Source organism: Antechinus flavipes, chromosome 4 (genome assembly GCF_016432865.1).
Source record: "Antechinus flavipes isolate AdamAnt ecotype Samford, QLD, Australia chromosome 4, AdamAnt_v2, whole genome shotgun sequence".
NCBI lineage: Eukaryota > Metazoa > Chordata > Mammalia > Dasyuromorphia > Dasyuridae > Antechinus > Antechinus flavipes.
The window spans coordinates 65,983,633-66,002,692 of record NC_067401.1 but is presented as its reverse complement, the minus strand read 5'-3'; positions in this window follow the sequence as shown (position 1 = coordinate 66,002,692).

Genomic DNA, 19,060 nt, shown 5'->3' with positions numbered 1-19,060 from the left:
GTGCCCCCTCACTTCCCACTCAATTACATGAGCAAACAGGGAATTCCAAGATTATAAAACTCAGGAATAATTGCTAAAAGGAGAGACAGCCCTTATACTTGAAGCCTGTACCCTGTTGTTCAAGAATTGACAAGAAGACATAGAGTAGAGAGACCTCAGGTCTACAAGACTGAGGGGCTCCTTCTGGTCCAAGACTAAGAGAGTGTAGATCTTTTTTAAAATCACAGCAATATGTAATGCCAGGATTTTAGATGAGCCCTTAGCTGGAGATGACCGAGCAAAAGATTCCCATATTCATCAGAGATTCTACCCAACATAGAAAGCTTTTTTCTCTCTACAGCAATTCATGAAACCATATATATGACATATATATGAGTTGAGACCCAAATGAATGAAATTGCTAGTCTTTCAAATATTTACTAAATATTCAAATACCAGAATTCCTCCTTTTCTTTTCCTCAAGCATCCCAACCCTATGATTAATCTAATCTCTGAGCCAATAGTTGGAAAAGGGGCTATATTTTCTATTTAATCAATAAATCACCAAGAGGTTATTAAGCACCTATTATGTAGTAAACACTTCCAGGCACAACAGATACAAATTTTTTAATGGAAGTCTTTTAAAGAGCTCATATATTATAAAGAAGGTAAGTATTATACTCAAACTATAAATAAAATAAATTTGAAGTGGGAGGATCAGGAAAAGTTCCATATAGAAGGTGACAGGAACTAAGTTTTTCAATATTATAATTTAATACTTCAAGATACTTATTTTATATATGCTTAAATGTCTGCATATTATCTTCCTAGAGAATTTATGTCCCACAAAGACAGGGGCCATTTAATTTTTATTGTTGCATTGCGATTGTTTACCACGGGGCAGAGCACAAAGGAACATAAATGATTGTTGACTGTTATTTCTATGGACTTGTAATCTCTCTGGTGGGGTTTGTCCCATCACTGGTACAAATCAATCACAGCTTCTTACTGCCTCCTGTAAGGGAACAAATCACGACTCCTTACTGCCTCACTTTTTTTGTGGGTCATATCTACAACCAAAATTTGGCATCTGAATTGAGATTTTCCCATCTCACATCTCCAGGTTATATTCCATGGCTGGAATGTTCCCCCACAATTCCCTAGATTTTTCAAACCTTAGCTCGACCTTCATGAAGCCTTTCTTGGCTCTCTCCCCTTCTTTAGAACCTAGTAAGCACATTCTCCCTCTTGAAATTACATTTTATTATTTTGTATATACCTCTGTACATATTCTCCCCTGACCCTCCATCTAAGCTCTTCAAGGACAGAGACTGATTTGGGGATTTTGTATTCTCAGTGGCTTGTACATAATGAGACTTTAATACATAAATGTTGAATTTAATATAAAAATCACCTGTTCTTTTGACTCCCAGGGAATCTGGAGCATTTATAAACATATAGTTTCAGATAATTTCCAAAGTTATAATCTGTACTAGAGAGAAAACTGGGTATTATAAAAACGGGAGTGGAAGGGTAGTTATGAGAGGCATATATCTTGGGAAATATAAGGGAAATGAAGTCCTTCTACCTTGTATTATTATCACAACAGAAAGAGACATACCAGCACCTTAGGACCTTGGCAACGACATGCCGGGGCTAGCAGGTCCGCCAAGCATTCAAAACCAAAACCAATCAAAATCAAACAAATCAGATCTGAAAGAAATGCATCTTTGCCTTCTGTGAAATCCATTTTCTGGAAAAGAACAAGTAAGTGAGTAACTCTGACCTCTCCAGAGAGAGGTTTTACGCGGAGTTTCCAAAGTGGGTTGCTCTCCCTGGGTAAGCACCGACAGGGATAACGGGATCCTCAGCAGCAAACATGGGTAAATGAGGGCGAGGGGAAGAACTCACAAAAACTTACCAGGGCTGGCGGTGTTTCCAAACTCATTGATTGCTCGGCGAGGGAGAGTTACAGGTGGGTTTGGCCGGTGCTACTCCAAGCAGTTCAGATCCTCAGCCACGCTGCGACCCAGAGGAGTGTCATGTCAGCCCAGGGCTAATTTTAAACCATGACAAAGCTAGGAATAGCAGGAATCACATGGGACTTGTGTGCAGAGGGCTGGAGAGCTCACGTTGAAAGTTTCCCCACTCACCGGATCCATGGGCAGAGTTTGGGAGACTCACAAAAAGTAGCGAGTCTGTTCCCGTGATCAACATTTGGGTCGTGGAAGCAGAAGGGGCTGCCAGGTCCTTGATCCACAAAAGCTTAGTGCGAAGGAATGAAGACTTCAGGACAACACCTAAAAAATGGACCTAGGAATGGGAGGAGGAGCCCCTAGCCTCTGACATTGCCGGAGTTGTAACTGGGAATTCGGGTCCTGGGAGACAATTGATTAGAGGGAGGGGTGTCCTCTTCCTAGCCCACAAAGCCTCACGGGGCCCACAAAACTCCCGAGTATGGGCTGAAACAGATAAAAGCCTAATTGGGAAATGTTTAACAAAAGAAATGAAAATGCCGCATGGATAATGTTAATTTAAAGTTTTCCGAGTCAATATGTGGCCTACTGGGATCCGTTTCTATTTCAGTTTGACATCACTGATTGACAACATGACCTAGATTGTAGTTGAAGTAGACTGAGCACACAAGGAAGGAATTTGAGTCTGAGAAACTGGGAGGTCTCTGTGTTTGAAGGGGAAGGCAGTGGGGTAGAGAAGACCGTGAAGGAATCACTGAACTCATTGAAGAAGGGCAAGAGAGGGTCACAGGTGACAGCAAAAAAGATCTGTACAAGATATATGGAATTTTTTTTTTTTTTTTTTTTTTTTTTTTGCTGAGGCAACTGGGGTTAAGTGATTTGCCTAAGGTCACACAGCCAGCAAACGTTAAGTATCTGAGGGCAGATTTGGACTGGGGTCCTCCTCACTTCAGGGCTGGTCCTCTATCCACTGCACTACCTAACTGTCCCCAGGATATATGGAAACTTAAAAAAAGGTTGATAAGAGTGACAGAAGAGGGTCTAATAGTAAGGAGTAAGAAATATAATAATAATTATTCTTCCTCCTCTCCTCCTGGAATCAGCCGGCTGGTTTAGTGGGAGAGTGCAGTCAGGTCCAATTCAAATTCATCCTCATGCATTTACTCACTATATAACTCTTGCACAAATCACTTAATTTCTGTCTGGCTCAGGCAGTTTCCTCAGTTCTAAAATGGGGATAATAATAACACTCATCTTGCATGGTGGCTGTAAGGATCAAATGAAATAATATTTGTAAAGCACTTATCCAGTGTCTGGCACTCAGTAAATGCTTGTCCATTTTTTTCTTCCTCATGGCCCCATGATTCCTGGGGTGTGAGGGAAGGAACAATCAGTCTTAGGGTACCAAAAGATGTGGTATCTTCAGGAGAAATGAAGATACAAAAGAAATGTGAAGAGATAGGATCATGATTTAAGAGGGCATCCATTTTTGCCATCCAGCCATTTCTGCATTTTGGGGAAAGAGGTACATAAAGATTAAATCACTCATCCAAGTTCACTCAGTTGTGGCAGACCTTAGACTTGAACTTGGGTCTTCGGGCTTTAAATGTGGGAATACTGTACTACTGTGGAGGAGGGTTTGAGAAGGCATATGGAAAAGGAAGTCAGAGAAAGCTAATGACTGGGAATTGCTAAGGCTGAGTGCATTAAGAGGGGAGGAGCAATAATAACTACTGGAAGCCTTTGATGCTGATTCTCCTAGATCAGAGGTTCTTAATTTTTAATTAAGATGGATTTCAAAAGGCCTGTGAACCTGACTGGGAAACACATGACATCTTTATTTTTGCAAAATAGCCTTTGCATTTAAATAGCATAATTCTGAGAAGGCCTCCTTAGCATGATACAAAAAATTTTAGTCTTATGATGCTAAACTGATTTCAGTTGTTGTACATAACACCACAGGTCACCAGAGCAGAGTACATCCGGGTGGGAAGTTAGACCAGAGAGAAACAGAAAGGCGCGGGGATAACAGCCCAACCTAGGGACACAAATGGGAAAACAGGATGCTGGCATCTGACTCAAAGCCCCTTTGATATTGGGCAAGTTCATCACAGGCTTCAAGTGACAATTACCATAAAGTAAGAGTATATCCCTGGCAGCTATTCCTAGGTGCCTAAATTCTCAGTCAATCAACAAGCATTTATTAAGAGCCTACTATGTGCCAGACATTGTGTTAAGCCCTAGAGACACAAAGGAAAATGAAAACCAATCTGTTTTCTATGAGTTCATAATCTATTTGGGAGGACAACATGCAAACAATTATATGTAAACAAGATAAATTGGGGCTAAACTCAGAGGGAAGGCACTAAGATTAAGGAGGACTGGCAAAGTTTCTTGTGGAAGCTGGGAGTTTAGTTCAGACTTGAAGAAAGCTAGGAAACAGATGAGTAAAGAAGGTTCCAGGAGTCAGGGACAGCTCCTGAAAATGCATGGACTCAATTAATGGAATACCTTAGAGGAGGAAGGGAGATAAGGAGGGAATAAGCATTGATTAAGCTACTATTGTGTTCCAGACATTATTCTAAGCACTCCTTAGGTATTTCATTTGATCCTCACAAAAACTCTGTGAAATAGGTGCAATTATTGTCCCTATTTTATAGATTAGGCTTACCTGGGTTCATCCAGCTAAGTCTTCCTAACTTTAGGTCCATTGCTCCATCCATTGTATAGGCAGGAAGCCAGTCTTACTGAACTGGAAAGTATGTGAGAGGATTAAGATGTGAGATTGGGAAGTAAGGAAAGAGCCAAGTTATGAAGAGTTTAGAATGCCAAACAAGAGGATTTTATATACTGATCCTGGAGGTAATAAGGGAGCCACTAGAGGTTATGGACTAAGAGGGTGATGTGGTCAGAATGTGGGTTTCAGGAAGATCAATTTGACAAATGGATTTGTCAAATTGGATGGATGGATTGTAGTGGGAAGAGACCTGAGGTGGGAGACCAGCAAGTGAGCTTTGGTAGTACTTCAGGCGTGAGGTAATAGGGGCCTGCACCAGGACAGTTGCAGGTAAAAGGAGAGAAGTGAACATGTAGGAGAGGTGTTAGAAGGTAGGAACATGAGGGCTTGGATGTGAGGGTTGACAAAGAGTGAGGAATGGAGAATGACACTCATGTTTTAAGACTGGGAGACTGGAAGAATGGCAGTGCTGTAGAGAATAGTAGGGAATATTGGAAGTAGGGAGTACTGGGAGGTAAAAATATTGAGTTTGGGGGAAAGGACTCATGTGTGCAAAAATATTTGTAGCAGCTTTATTTGTGGTGGCAAAGAATTGGAAAATGAGTGGATACCCATCCATCGGGAAAGGGCTGAATAAGTTATGGTATACTAATGAATGGAATATTACTGTTCTGTAGGAAATGATGAGCAGGCTGGTTTTAGGAAAACCTGGAAAGATTTACATGAACTGATGTTGAGTGAAGTGAGCAGAACCAGGAAAACATTGTACATGGTCAACAGCAAGATTATATAATAATCATCTATAATAGACTTAGCTCTTCTCAGTGATCCAAGGCAATTCCAATAAACTTTGTATGGAAATTCCATCCACAATCAGAGAGAGACTGAAGAATGTGGATAGTAGCATAGTGTTTTTACCCCTTCTAGTTTTTTCTTTCTCAGGATTTTTCTCTTTTGTTCTGATTTTTCTCTCCTAACATGACTCACGGAAATATGTAAAAAAAAAATGTACATGTATAACCTAAAAAAAAAAAAAATAAAAAAATAAAGATAATGAGTTGGGAGATGTTGAATTTAAAATGTATACAAGTTTTTTTTTTTCTTTTTCAGGGTTTTTCCCTTTTGTTCTGATTTTTCTCTCCCAATATTACTCGTGGAAAACCGTAAGAATATATATGTTCATGTATAACCTAAAAATATAAAATAAAATAAAGATAATGAGTTGGGAGATGTTAAATTTAAGATGTCTACAAGGACATCCAGTTGGAGATATCTAAAAGGAAAAGGAAAATGTAAGGCTGGAGTTTGGGAGAAAGATTTAGGCCTGGACAAATGGATTTAAGAGTCATCTACATAGAGATGATAATTGAAAACATTGTTCTGAAATAGAGTCATGATTATGACTGAGTGGAGAAGTGGAGAAATATAGGAGAGGTGTTTGTTAAAGTAGAAATGACAAAATTTGGCAACTAATCCAATGTGTGGAGTGTAAATGAAGATTTGGGGATGATACTAAGATTGTCAATCTGGGTAACTATGAGAGTGATGGTGCTCTTGACAGAAATAAGGAACTTCAAAAGAAGAGAAGGTTTTTTTGTTTTGTTTTTAATGGTATTTTATTTTGCCAAATACATGCAAAGACCATTTTCAACAGTCACTTTCACAAAACCTTTTGTTCCAAATTTTTCTCCCTCTACTTCCCTCTCTACCTCCCTAAAACAGCAAAGCATCTGATATAAATTAAACATATGCAATTCTTCTAAACATATTTCCATATTTGTCATGCTGGAAAAAAAATCAGATCAAAAGGAAAAAACCAAGGAAACAACAACAAAAAAGATGAAAATACTATGTTTTGTTTCATATTCAGTCTCCATAATTCTCTCTGGGTGTGAATGGCACTTTCCATCACAAGTCCATTGGAATTACCTTGAAATACCGCCAAGAAGGGAAGGTTTGGAGGGAAGGATAATGCTCTCTGATTATCTTGAGTTTGAAATGCCTACAGGATATGCAGTTTAAAATGTTCAGCAGGCAATTAGTGATGTGAAATCACTAGTGATGTGAAGGAAAAAGACTAAACAATTGGAAACAGAGATCCAGGAATCCTCTGAATAGAGACAATAATTGAATCCATGGAAGCTGATGTACTTAGCAAGAGATGGCATACTATCTATATTTACATCTGTATAGAGATGGAGACAGAGAGTCAAAGAGAGACAGAGAGAGAGAGAGAGAGACAGAGAGCCTCTTCACATCTTTATTCTTCTGTTAAACTCAACATGATTTCATGCAACATGAGGGAAAAATCAAGCATTTCCTTATTGGATAAAGAATTGTGTGGATGGTTTGTGGAAGACCTTCATTGAGACCTTGTTTTTAATTCTGAAGATTAACAAGTTGTAAGAACAGAGATAAAGAGGATAAACAGCTAGAACAACTGCGTGGCTCAATTATTAGAGTGCTGGACGTGGAGGTTGGAAAACTGAGTTCAAATGTAGCCTCCAATACTTATCAGCTGTGACCCTGGGTAAGTCACTTAACCCTTTCTGACTCAATTTCCTCACCTGCAAAATGAGTTGGAGAAGGAAATGGCAAACGACTCCACTATCTTTGCCAAAAAAACAGCAACTGAGGGGAGAGGGGTGTCACAAAAAATCGGACACAACTGAAAAAGAGGAATAATAAAGAACATCTGGTCCCTCATGCAGGTTTCAGAAAAAATATGTGTAAACTATCTGATACTCTGAGGATAAAGCAAATACAAAGCAACATGAGGTTTACATATAAAAATGGTATTTGTTGCATGCATTTTCCCATTATATTTTGTTAATAGGATTCAATTAAATGCTTTCTTATTTAATTTCTAATGATTTGTCTAGTTTATGAGAAGAATAGTCATTAGATGAGGGCTCTAGGTAAGAGTATCTTTCTTTCTCATCTATAGACTGCCACCATCCTTTTGAAGTTCCTTTTACCGGGACTATTGCAATAGTTTGCTGTTGAGTCTGTCTGCCACAAGCATCTCCAGACCATGCAACAAAATGATTTTTCTAAAGTATAGGTATGACCAATCATGTTGCCTCCATTCAGTAAATACCAGTAGCTCCCTATCACTTCCTGAATCGAATATAAACTCAATCAATTTATCTTTTTTTAATTATTTATTTAAAATTTAAATACAAAATAAAAACAAAATAGAAAAAAAGACAAAGAGGGAAAAAAAAATTGTCATGTGTCCAGCAGAATATTAGGAAGGATTTGAAATATGTAACAATAAATTTCCACTTCAAGAAAACATATAATAATAGAAGACATTATATTCATGACTATCTGTCTTTTCTTTGCTTCCTTGTAGGTTATACTTTTGTTCTTTGCTGTGCAATTTTTACTTTATTCTTTTCTCCCCCTTTTCCCCCCATCCCTACCCCAGTTCCCCCAAGCAGGCCAAATATATTTACATATACATATTCTCTCTCTCTCTCTGTCTGTCTGTCTCTCTCTCTCTCTCTCTTTCTCTGTCTCTCTCTGTCTCTCTCTCTGTATATATACACACACACAGAAACATATACCTATATGTATACATATACATATACAATATTAATATGCTGACATATAATGTAGATATCAATGAATACTAGCCCTAGTTTTTTTCCTAATAAATCCTACTCTTGATCCTTGTTATTATGTTTATGTATATTTATTATTTCCTATCCCTGCTAACTTTTCTACTTCAGTTTTGCTCCTTGACTTGTCTTGCTATTTCTTCCCATGGAAGAAATTTCTTCCCTTATCTCCCCCTCCCCCCCATCCTTTCCCTTTTTCTTTATCCTATTTCCATTAATCTAGATTCTTTATCCCACTCCTATTAATCCATACACCCTTCTATATTCCACCTTATCCTATTCCTTCCACCCTTGTTTCTTTATAGATTTTAGAGAGTGCTATATCTTTCATGGTATATGTGTGTTTATGTATGTATGTATATACATAGCCAAATACTATATATATAATTTGTATGTGTGTGTGTATGAGGTGTATTGTTCCCTATTTAACCCAGTCCTGATGTGAGTAGGTTTTCAGAACTACCAGCTGTCCTCTCCCATCTAATGCATCTATATTGGTTCTTTCTGTGCACCTCATTCATATAGCATAACTACTATTTTTACATTTTCCTAGATGGTTTTACTTTTTAGAATCAGATCATACTCAGTTCTGTCCCAATCTTTTTTTTCAACTACCCAATTACTGATGTCAGTCTTAGACATATGGTTTATAGTTCCACATATAAAATAGTTTGTCCTTATTAAGTTGTTTGAAATTAGTCTTTGATATTGGTTCTTATGTGTTAAATTTTCAATTGAGTTCAAGTTTGTTTGAGACAAAATCCTGAAAATCTGTGAGTTCATGAAATGTCCTTTTTTCCATTCAGTATTACACTTAATTTTGCTGGATATAATATTTTTGGCCACAGGACTAGTTCTTTTGATCATCGATATATGAAAAAGTAGAAATAGGAAAAAAAAAAAAAAAAACAACTCACAGATCACCACCTCAGAGAGATGGAAAACATAGTAATATTATTGCCAAATTTTGAAACCCTCAGATCAAAGAGAAAATTTTATAAGAAACAACCCCCCCTCCAACAAAATATCAATTCAAGTAATTATAGCAACAATTTGAATTGTATAGGATTTATCAATAGCTACAATAAAAAATTACAATCCTGTAATATTGAATGCTCTCTCTGTCTGTTTCTTTGTGTGTCTCTGTTTCTTTGTGTGTCTCTGTCTCTCTTTTGCTCTCTCTCTCTTTTTCTCTTAGTCTATATGTCTTTGGTTTCTAAAATATCACCTTCTACAAGAAGACTTTTTTAATCCCCCTGACTTTTAGCACCTCCCCTCTATTGAATATTTCCTATTTACTTTTTCTTATTTGTACATCACTATTTGAATTTTATCTCTATTGGATTGTGAGTTTCTTGAGGTGCTAGAACTGTTTTTATCTTCCTTTGTGTCCCAGCACTTTGCATAGTACCTTATATATAATAGATAGTTAATATATGCTTATTGACTGACATTGATCTTAAAGGGAATGGGTATGGGGTACTGAAGACTGACATGACCATTTGCTTAAAGTAACTGATGTTTACATAAAATAGTTGACACTTTATAATGTTATAAATTGCTTTATATATTCTCTGTCTCTCTTTTACACACACACACACACACACAGAGGAATATAATATATAGAAAAATAAATATCTGCCTGTGATATCTGATGGTAAATATGAAAATTTGCATTCTTTTAACTTATCCACTCACCAAAATCATGCCATATTTAGTTATTTTTCCTTTTTTAGTCCAGGCCTGTGAGATCACAGGTTTATAAACTTCCTCCATCTATACAGAATAAACACTTGTCTGTAATTTGAAGATTAAATTGACTATCATTTTAGTATTTATCTTATATACAGTTATTTTGTCTTATGACTGCTTAAGTCATGATTCTTTGCCTCTAAACTTAGTGCAGAAATTCAGCTTGCCCATAACGAGTTAAGTTTAGAAATCCAGTTCTTTGGCAAATCACTGTCCTATTCTTGTTCCAAAGAAATCTGCTGTCCTTGGAGATGATGAATGGATACCAGGGTATCTGGTCTATTATCTTTACACCACCAACCCATCCTTCAAGTAGTTATATTTTATTATTCAAAGAAATCTGGACCATTATCTGTAACTTTACAGGTAGACTCAACAATAAAACAAAAAGAAACATAAACATAAAGAAAGGAGAGGGCTGTTGTTAACCCCTCAATTCCAAATTCTAACCAATCATATCATTCCCCACTCTTCAGCTATGTAACCAATTATATTGCTCTCAAACCCATGATGTCACTAACTCTATAACCACCTGCCTTAATTTTTGTTGTTGTTGTTTTAATCTTATAAAAAGGAATTGAGTCCCCATCTGAGGGTCTTAGATTAAACTGAAGCAAATCATTGATTCACTCTATTGGCAGGTAGCCCCCAGTTAGTAAAATTTTATCTTGCTTGAAGAGAATGTGTCTCCGTCTATCTTTGTTGAATTTAATGCATGGGAAGCTTTAGATATTTGCTTGGGAAAGAGATTAAATGACTTGTCCAGTGTGTCACTGCTAGTGTGAATCAGAGGCAAACTTCAAAACCAATTATGTCTGACTCCAAGACTAGCCCTCCATCTACTATGCCAGCAATCTCTCAATTACTTTTTTTTTTTTGCAAGAGGAAAAGAGTCTATTATATGAAAAAGGAAAACACAGATTCCCACAGGGGGTCAGTTCTCCAAACTCTGACCACCTGAGCTCAACTCAGCTGATAAAAGTGATGTTACTAAAAAGATCTCTAAATAAGTTTATGGTAATTTTACTAGAACAGCATGACATATTGAATAGAGAATAAACCTCAGAACTAGGAAATCTAGGATTCAAATTGTCCTTCTGACACAAACTGACAATATTACCATGGGGAAGTCATTAACTTCTCAGGGGGCTAGAAAACTCTCTAAAACTATGAATAGAAGAGAAGTTGCCATCCCTCATTGCCAGAGAAAGTTTCCTCATTTTGAAGTTGTCTGTGATAGCAATTCTCAAAATAACATAATCCAACAGACTGGATGCATGAGCAGATATGAAAATCCAGCTTTTATTAAGTCATATATTAAAGAGATTTGCAAAGATAGGTAAAACAATGCTACTTTTTCCTCACCATTTTTTGGGGGTGGGAAATAGTTATTTTTCAATAAAACATGTTAAGTATAATGAAATTATTAATTTTAAATAAATTAAATATTCAAATGTGTCAGTTTTATTTTCTAATATAGTAAATATCAATAGATATAATTCACACTTTTAAAAAAGGCTCTTTGGTGGTGTCCTTAATAATTTTTAAGAATCTAAATAACAGAATTTTTGGCCAATGAAATTATAGCCCCAATCCCTATCCCTAAATTTTACCATATATAATGTAGTAGCTTCAGACAATTACCAGCAATAGGAAAGCAGTTGTTCAATGATAACTAAATCTGTATGTGTGGTACTATTGTTTTTGGCAGTGGGTGGAGATTTGCTCCGTGACTGGAAGACAGGGAACAGGAGTAGGAATATCTAGGCTATATCATTCCATTCTTTTCTCCTTGCATTCCATCCTTAATTTAGCTCCTTAAATAAGAACCAACTAAGAGAAAAGAACATTTTAAATACCTCAGTAAACAGCTGTGTCTGACAAGCTTGTGCTCTTAGCAAACTGCATCTGAGATGACTCAATGACTCAATGGATGAATGAATAAGCATTTATTAAGTACTACTTGCTAAATCATTGAGAAGACACATATTGAGCAAGGCAGTCTTTGCTCTAAAAATGTTCACATTCTAAAGGGGAGGAAATAATGTGCCTCAGGCTACAAAGGTATGGGATTTGAAGCTTGTTATATATTTTGCTAAAGTATAAATATATCTATTGCACACTTCGATTCTCATTCTTCCTGTTTCTCTTTTCCTACTGCCTCGTCCCAGGTGGTCCCCAGAGGAACCAGTGTTTGGGACCATCTTTTCCATAAGTTTCTCCCAATTTTTAGCCATTCTTCACCTCATTCAGGCCTGAAATTCCATCTTTCTTAGCTAATGGTGTTGCTTCTATCCTTCCTCTTCCCATGTTTCCCTTTCTCTCTCCCTCTTTTCAGCTCTTCCTGTACTTTCTTCCTCCATTACAATATAAACTCCTTAATGGCACAGACTGACCCGTTTGTTGATATTTGCATTCTTGATGCTTAGCACAGTGCCTGGCGCAGAATAACCACTTAATAAATGTTTTATTTCTATCTATATCTATCTCTCTACAGCATTTCCTTGAACTATCAGAAATGAGATCAGTCCTTCAAGTACAGATGAAGCCACCATGTTGGTCCTTCCGTTGTGATCACCACTTCCTTCTTTATATGGTTGCTAACCACACCTTTAATGAGACATGTTGAAATTCTTCCAATAATTTAAGCCAAACTCAATTTTTTAAAAGCTAGTTACTTCTTAAGAATTTTTGTCTTGTTTATAAAGTCAAGGTTTTGCTAACCTATTGAATATAAAAATAAAGGTTACTTTTAGTTTATATTGGAATATTTTTGTTATATAAACATTTTCAAGAGTTATCTCCCCTCTTACCAATATAGTTCATCTCTTTTAACTTTAAAAAAAATTACAAATTTTAAAATTAGATACTACTAATACTAATTTATACAAATAGAAAAATCTTTAAGCTTATTTTTATATCATTTTCTAGTGAAAAATCTGAATTGGTTGTCATTGATGTTATAATGATTATTGTACCATATTATATTGTATACAAAATGAACAACTCTTGAAATTTTAAATCCTGGCATTTAGAATAAGTGAAACAAAGCTCACTTAGCTACCACTAAGGAGAAATGATATGATTGCAACTACAATACATATATTGTACCAAAGAAATCTGTAATAATGTAGTGTCCCATATTAACGTTCTGATAAACTTCCTTATTTTTGCAATAAGTGTGCCAATGTACTTTCAATGATACTACTTAAACATGTATGGTGCCTGGCCATTTATTTTCAGATGGAAATGTATATTAAAACCAAAAATGTTTCTAACTTTTTATTTAAGTAAAAGATGACTTGTACTAATTAATAGGTAAAAACTATTCCACAAATCTTTTATAGTAACTGCTTATAGCAGCAAATTCAGTTTCATAAAAATTGACATTCTGAAAAATTAAAATCTGATATCTTTGTGCCTAACAAGACTGTTTCTTGTGTTAAGTAGGATTTGGCAGAAATATTAAGAAATTTTGTCAATAAGAGGTGATGAATGTGAAAGAGAGCTTAAATGGTGAGTAAAGTTTTTAATCCTTTCTCCAAAAAAAAAAAAGCTATTGATATCTGACTCTTTAGAAAATTCTTTTTTAACCTCGTTTGCAATTGTTTTTCTTTGTATCATCAGAATTTCATTCTTGAAAACTTCCCCTCCTCCCTTCCCTGAGTTTTGTTAAGGACTGTTAAGGGGTCTCCCCCAAGTTTGTTTTGGGTTGTTTTTTTTTTGCACTGTCATATTTTCCAGATATACTGGATCCTTCTATCTTAATAGTCCAATAATTTCTAAGGGAAAAGAATATGGCTTTTGTCATCTTCTTGCTCCTTCCCTTTAGGGAGGATTTTGTATTTTTTACACCTTTATTTCATTTGCCCCTTCCTGCCAATGCCATGCCCATTGAAGTGGAATTTTGTATTTCCTTTGTTTTCCTTTATCTTATTGATATAAATATGCATATATTGTATTAGCTACTGCTAATGAGAAATGATATGATTGCAACTACAGTAACATACATTGCACCAAAGAAATGTGTGATAATGTAGAGTCCCAAATTAACATTCTGATAAACCCCCTTATTTTTGCAATAAGTGTGCCAATGTGCTTTTCAGTGATACTGCTGTATGTATTGTGAACTCTTTGGGTTCCATATGCATATTTATTTCTCTTGTCATAAACTTAAATTTCCACATAACTTTCATGAAATTGTGATTGCTGATGTTTTTCTAGGATTTTAGTTCTTGGGATCCTACTTCTCTTCTTTCTAAACCTGATGAAATCTGCTCTCTCAAAACCTAGTATCCATAATGAACTATGTCTAATTTTACTCTATCTCTATCACAAACTGTAAGTTGGAATGGTCATTTTCTCTTCTGGATTCTGATCATTTCTACTATAACAATCATTGTTAATGAGAAACAAATCTAGAATAGTAGTTCCCTTCATGGACATTTAAAATCCTACATAACTTGACTCTTTCCTATCTTTCCGATTTTCTGACATCTTAGTTCAGTTGTTCAGTCATTTAATCATGTCCAACTCTTTGTGACCCCATGGACCATAGCTCTTCTATCCTCCATTATTTCTCAAAGTTTATCCAAATTCATGTTCATTGACACAGTTCATCTCATTCTCTGCCAGTCCCTTTACCTTTTGCCTTCAATCTTTCCTAACATCAGGCTCTTTTCCCATGAGTCCCGTCTTCTAGAGTATTTAAGCTTCAGCTTCAATACTTGACCTTCCAGGGAACAATCTAATTTCTTTAAGTATTGTTGATTTGACTTCCTTGCTGCCCAAGTACTCTCAAAAATCTTCTCTAGCACCACAATTCAAAAGTACCAGTTCTGTGATGTTTAAGTTTTCTTTTTAGTCTAACTCTCACAGCCATACATTCATTACTAGAGGAGAAATCATAGTTTTAACTATGTGGATATTTGTCAGCAAAGTAATGCATCTGTTTCTTAGGATGCTGTCCAGGTTTGCCAAAGCTCAGTCAGAATTCCATCACTTCCACTTGCCTTATTGTTAACAATACTCCCTAAGATGCTTTTGACTTTGTTCTCCAGGATGTCTGACTTTAGATTAATAATCACATTGTGATGGTTATTAGTTATTGGTGATGCTAAAGATCTTTCTCATATAGTTCTTTTTTATTAAAGTTTTTTTTTTATTTTTCAAAACATGTGCATGGATAGTTCTTTAACATTAACCCTTGCAAAACCTTGCGTTCCAATTTTCCCTCCTTTCCCCCATATCCTCCCCTAGATGGCAAGTAGTCCAATATATATTAAACATGGTAGAAATATATGTTAAATCTAATACATGCATACATATTTATACAATTGGTACTGCACAAGAAAAATCATATCAAACCAGTTAAAAAAAGAAGAGAGAAGCAAAATAAAATGCCAGCAAACAACAACAAAAAGAGTGAAAATGCTATGTTGTGAACCATACTCTGTACCCACAGTTTTCTCTGGATGTGGTTTTCTTCATCACTGAACAATTAGAACTGGTTTGAATCCTCTCATTGTTGAAGAGAGCCACATCGGTCAGAATTGATCATCATAGTCTTTTTTTTTTTTTTTTTTTTTTTGCTGAGGCAATTGAGGCTAAGTGACTTGCTCAGGATCACACAGCTAGGAAGTACTAAATGTCTAAGGCTGATTTGAACTCAGGTCCTCCTGACTTCAGGGCTGGTGTTCTATCTACTGCACCACCTGGCTGCCCCTGATCATCACATAGTCTTCTTGTTGCTGTGTACAATATTCTCCTGTTTCTGCTCATTTCACTCAGTATCAGTTCATGTAAGTCTCTCCAAGCTTCTCTGTATTCATCCTTCTGGTCATTTCTTACAGAACAATAATATTCCATAACATTCATATACCACAATTTATTCAGCCATTCTCCAATTCATGGGCATCCATTCACTTTTCAGTTTCTTGCCACTACAAATAGGGCTGCCACAAACATTCTTGCACATACAGGTCCCTTTCCCTCCTTTAAGGGGCAATAACAGTAGTAACACTCCTGGATCAAAGGGTATGCATAGTTTGATACCTTTTTGAGCATAGTTCCAAATTGCTCTCCAGAATGGCTGAATCTGTTCACAATTCCACCAACAATGTATCAGTGTCCCAGATTTCCCACATCCCCTCCAACATTCTTCATTTTCTTTTCCTGTCATCTTAGCCAATCTGAAAGGTGTGTAGTGGTATCTCAGAGTTGTCTTAATTTGTATTTTTCTGATCAATAGTGATTTGAAGCACCTTTTCATCATAAGTTCTTTTATATATTTTTGTCACCTTTTTAAAATCTCTTCTGCTTCTATTATAGGGATTTATTTTTTGTCTTTTATCATGCCCATTTTTACATGAAATGTTCCCTTGATATTGCTAATTTTCTTGAAGTGATCTCTTCTCTTTTCCATTCTTTTTTTCTATTTCTTTTCATTGCTCAATTAAGAAAACCTTATCTCTGCTTGCTATTTTCTAGAATTCTGCATTCATTTAAGTATATCCTTTTCTTTTCCCTTTCCTCAGTTATTTGTAAAGACTCATCAAACAGCCAATTTTGGTTTCTTGCTTTTCTTTTTCTTTGGAATGTTTTTTTTGGTTGCTGCTTCCTGTACAATATTGTGAAATTCTGTCTATAGTTCTTAGGCACTCAATCTATCAGATCTACTCCCTCAAATCTATTCTCCACTTTTATTCATATTCATAAAGAATGTTATTTAGGTCATATCTATATGGCTTACCGATTTTCCTTACTTTTTTCAATTTAAGTCGAATTTTGCAATAAGAAGCTCATAATCTGAGTCATAGTCAGCTCTAAGTCTTGTTTGGTTATTGTTGGTCAGTTGTTTTAGCTGTGTCCAACTCTTTTCAACCCCATTGGAGGTTTTCTTGGCAAAGATACTAGAGCAGTTTGCCATTTCTTCTCCAGCTCATTTTATTGATAAGGAACTATGACAAATAGGGTTAAGTGACCTGCCTAGATTATAAGTAAGGATCCGAGCCCAGATTTGAACTCACAAGGATGTGTTTTTGATTTCAGGCCTTGAGTTTTATTCAGTGTGCCATCTAGCTGCCTCTAGATCTTGTTTCAACTACATGAATTTTCTCCATCTTTGACTACAAAGTACATAATTTGATTTCTATATTGACCATTTTGAATTGCTGACAGAATATTTGCTATGATCAGTGAGTTATCTTGACAAAACTGCATCATTTTGTACTTGAAGGCTAAACTTAACTGTTATTCCAATTATCTTCTGATTTCCAACTTTTAGCATTCTAATCTATGATGCATATAACCTTCTTTTTTGAAATGTTATTTCTAGAAGAGGTTATAGATCTTTATAAAACTGATCAATTTTTTTCTTCAGCACCAGTGGCTACAGCATAGACTATTATTACTGTAATGTTGAACAGTCTGCCTTGGATATGGACAGATACCAATCATTTTAGAGATAATACTCCAGTTCTGCTTTTCTCACTCATTTATTGCTATGAAGGCTATTCTATTTCTTCTAAGAGATATTTGCCAATAGTAATGTATGAGATGATCAACCAAATTAAACTCACCCATTCCCATATCATTTAAGTTCACTGACACTCAACATGTCAGTTTAATTTTTCTAGCTTTTGTTTGACCACACTCAGCTTACCTTGGTTTATAGATCTTACATTCCAGGTTCCTAAGCAGTATTGATCTTTAGAGCATCAGCCTCTCTTTTTGTCACCAGATGCACCTGCAGTTGAGCTTCCCTTTGACTTTGGCCCAGTTGTTCCATTAGTAGTGGAGCTACTTTGTAGATACAGGTGCCCTCTGTTCTTCCTTAGTGATGTATTAGACATCTTTTGACCTGAGGGACTCATCTTGCAATGTTCTCTCTTTTATTATTTTAGTATTGTTCATGGGGTTTCTTGTCAAAGATACTGGAGTGATATGCCATTTCCTTCTCCAGTGGATCACCTTTTGTCAGAACTCTTCCCTATGACTCATCCATCTTGCATAAAGCTGCATGGCACAGCTCATGTTTTCATTGAATTATGCAAGTCTTTCTGCCATGACAGACAATGATCCTTCAATCTACCTTACGACAAATTAGCCTCTTTTTTGTTCCTCCCATAAACCACCTCCAGTCTTGACTCTGGGCGTTTTCCTTGGCTAACCTCCATACCTAGAATCCTCCTCTCTTTCTGCCTCCTAATTTCCCTAGATCCTTCAAGTTTCAGCTAAATTTTTTTCCACAAAAAGCCATGATTCCCTTTCCTTCTGATATTATCTCTAATATATCCATTATATAAGTTGTACAGAATTGTTTGCATGCTGCCACCCCTATTAAATTGTAAATTCCACGATAAAGGGGACTACTTTTGCTTTTCTCTGTATCCCAAGAGATTAACACAGTCTGCTAATTTATAGTGCTTGAATTTTAACTTGAGTGATTCTCCTATCTTTAAAAAAACATAAAATTACCAGTAATGCAAATCAAGAGAATATTAGGTGTTCTTCTTTTGGCAAAAAGAGTTCTAGAGGGTGTCTGAATGACTAGGATTCTTCAATATTATGTAAATTGTGATCTCAATGGATCAATCCACACATTGTGTTAGTAAAGTAGTAGAGATACAAAAAAAAAAAAAAAAAAAGACAAAAGACACTCCCTGTTCTCGAGATGTTAATAATCTGTTTTCTAATTTTATCTTTCTCCTTCCCTCTGTAAAGTTGTCTGTAAAATACTCTAGTAATGTTACTTTTGCTTCTGCTTTGTTTTCTATTGATCTTTATTCAAATGCATTTCACTGTGCTTCCCTACTCTGGTGCCTCGATTTTTTCACATTAATATATTTTGTGAAGCATGGCTTGTTTGCTCATTTCCCAACTCATGAATGCCCAATTCTTTTCTACCTTAAAAAGAGCCATGAGTATTTTTGTATGTTAGAAAAGATAAAATAGGTACGTTATATGAAATAAAAAAAAAATTCTCCGTA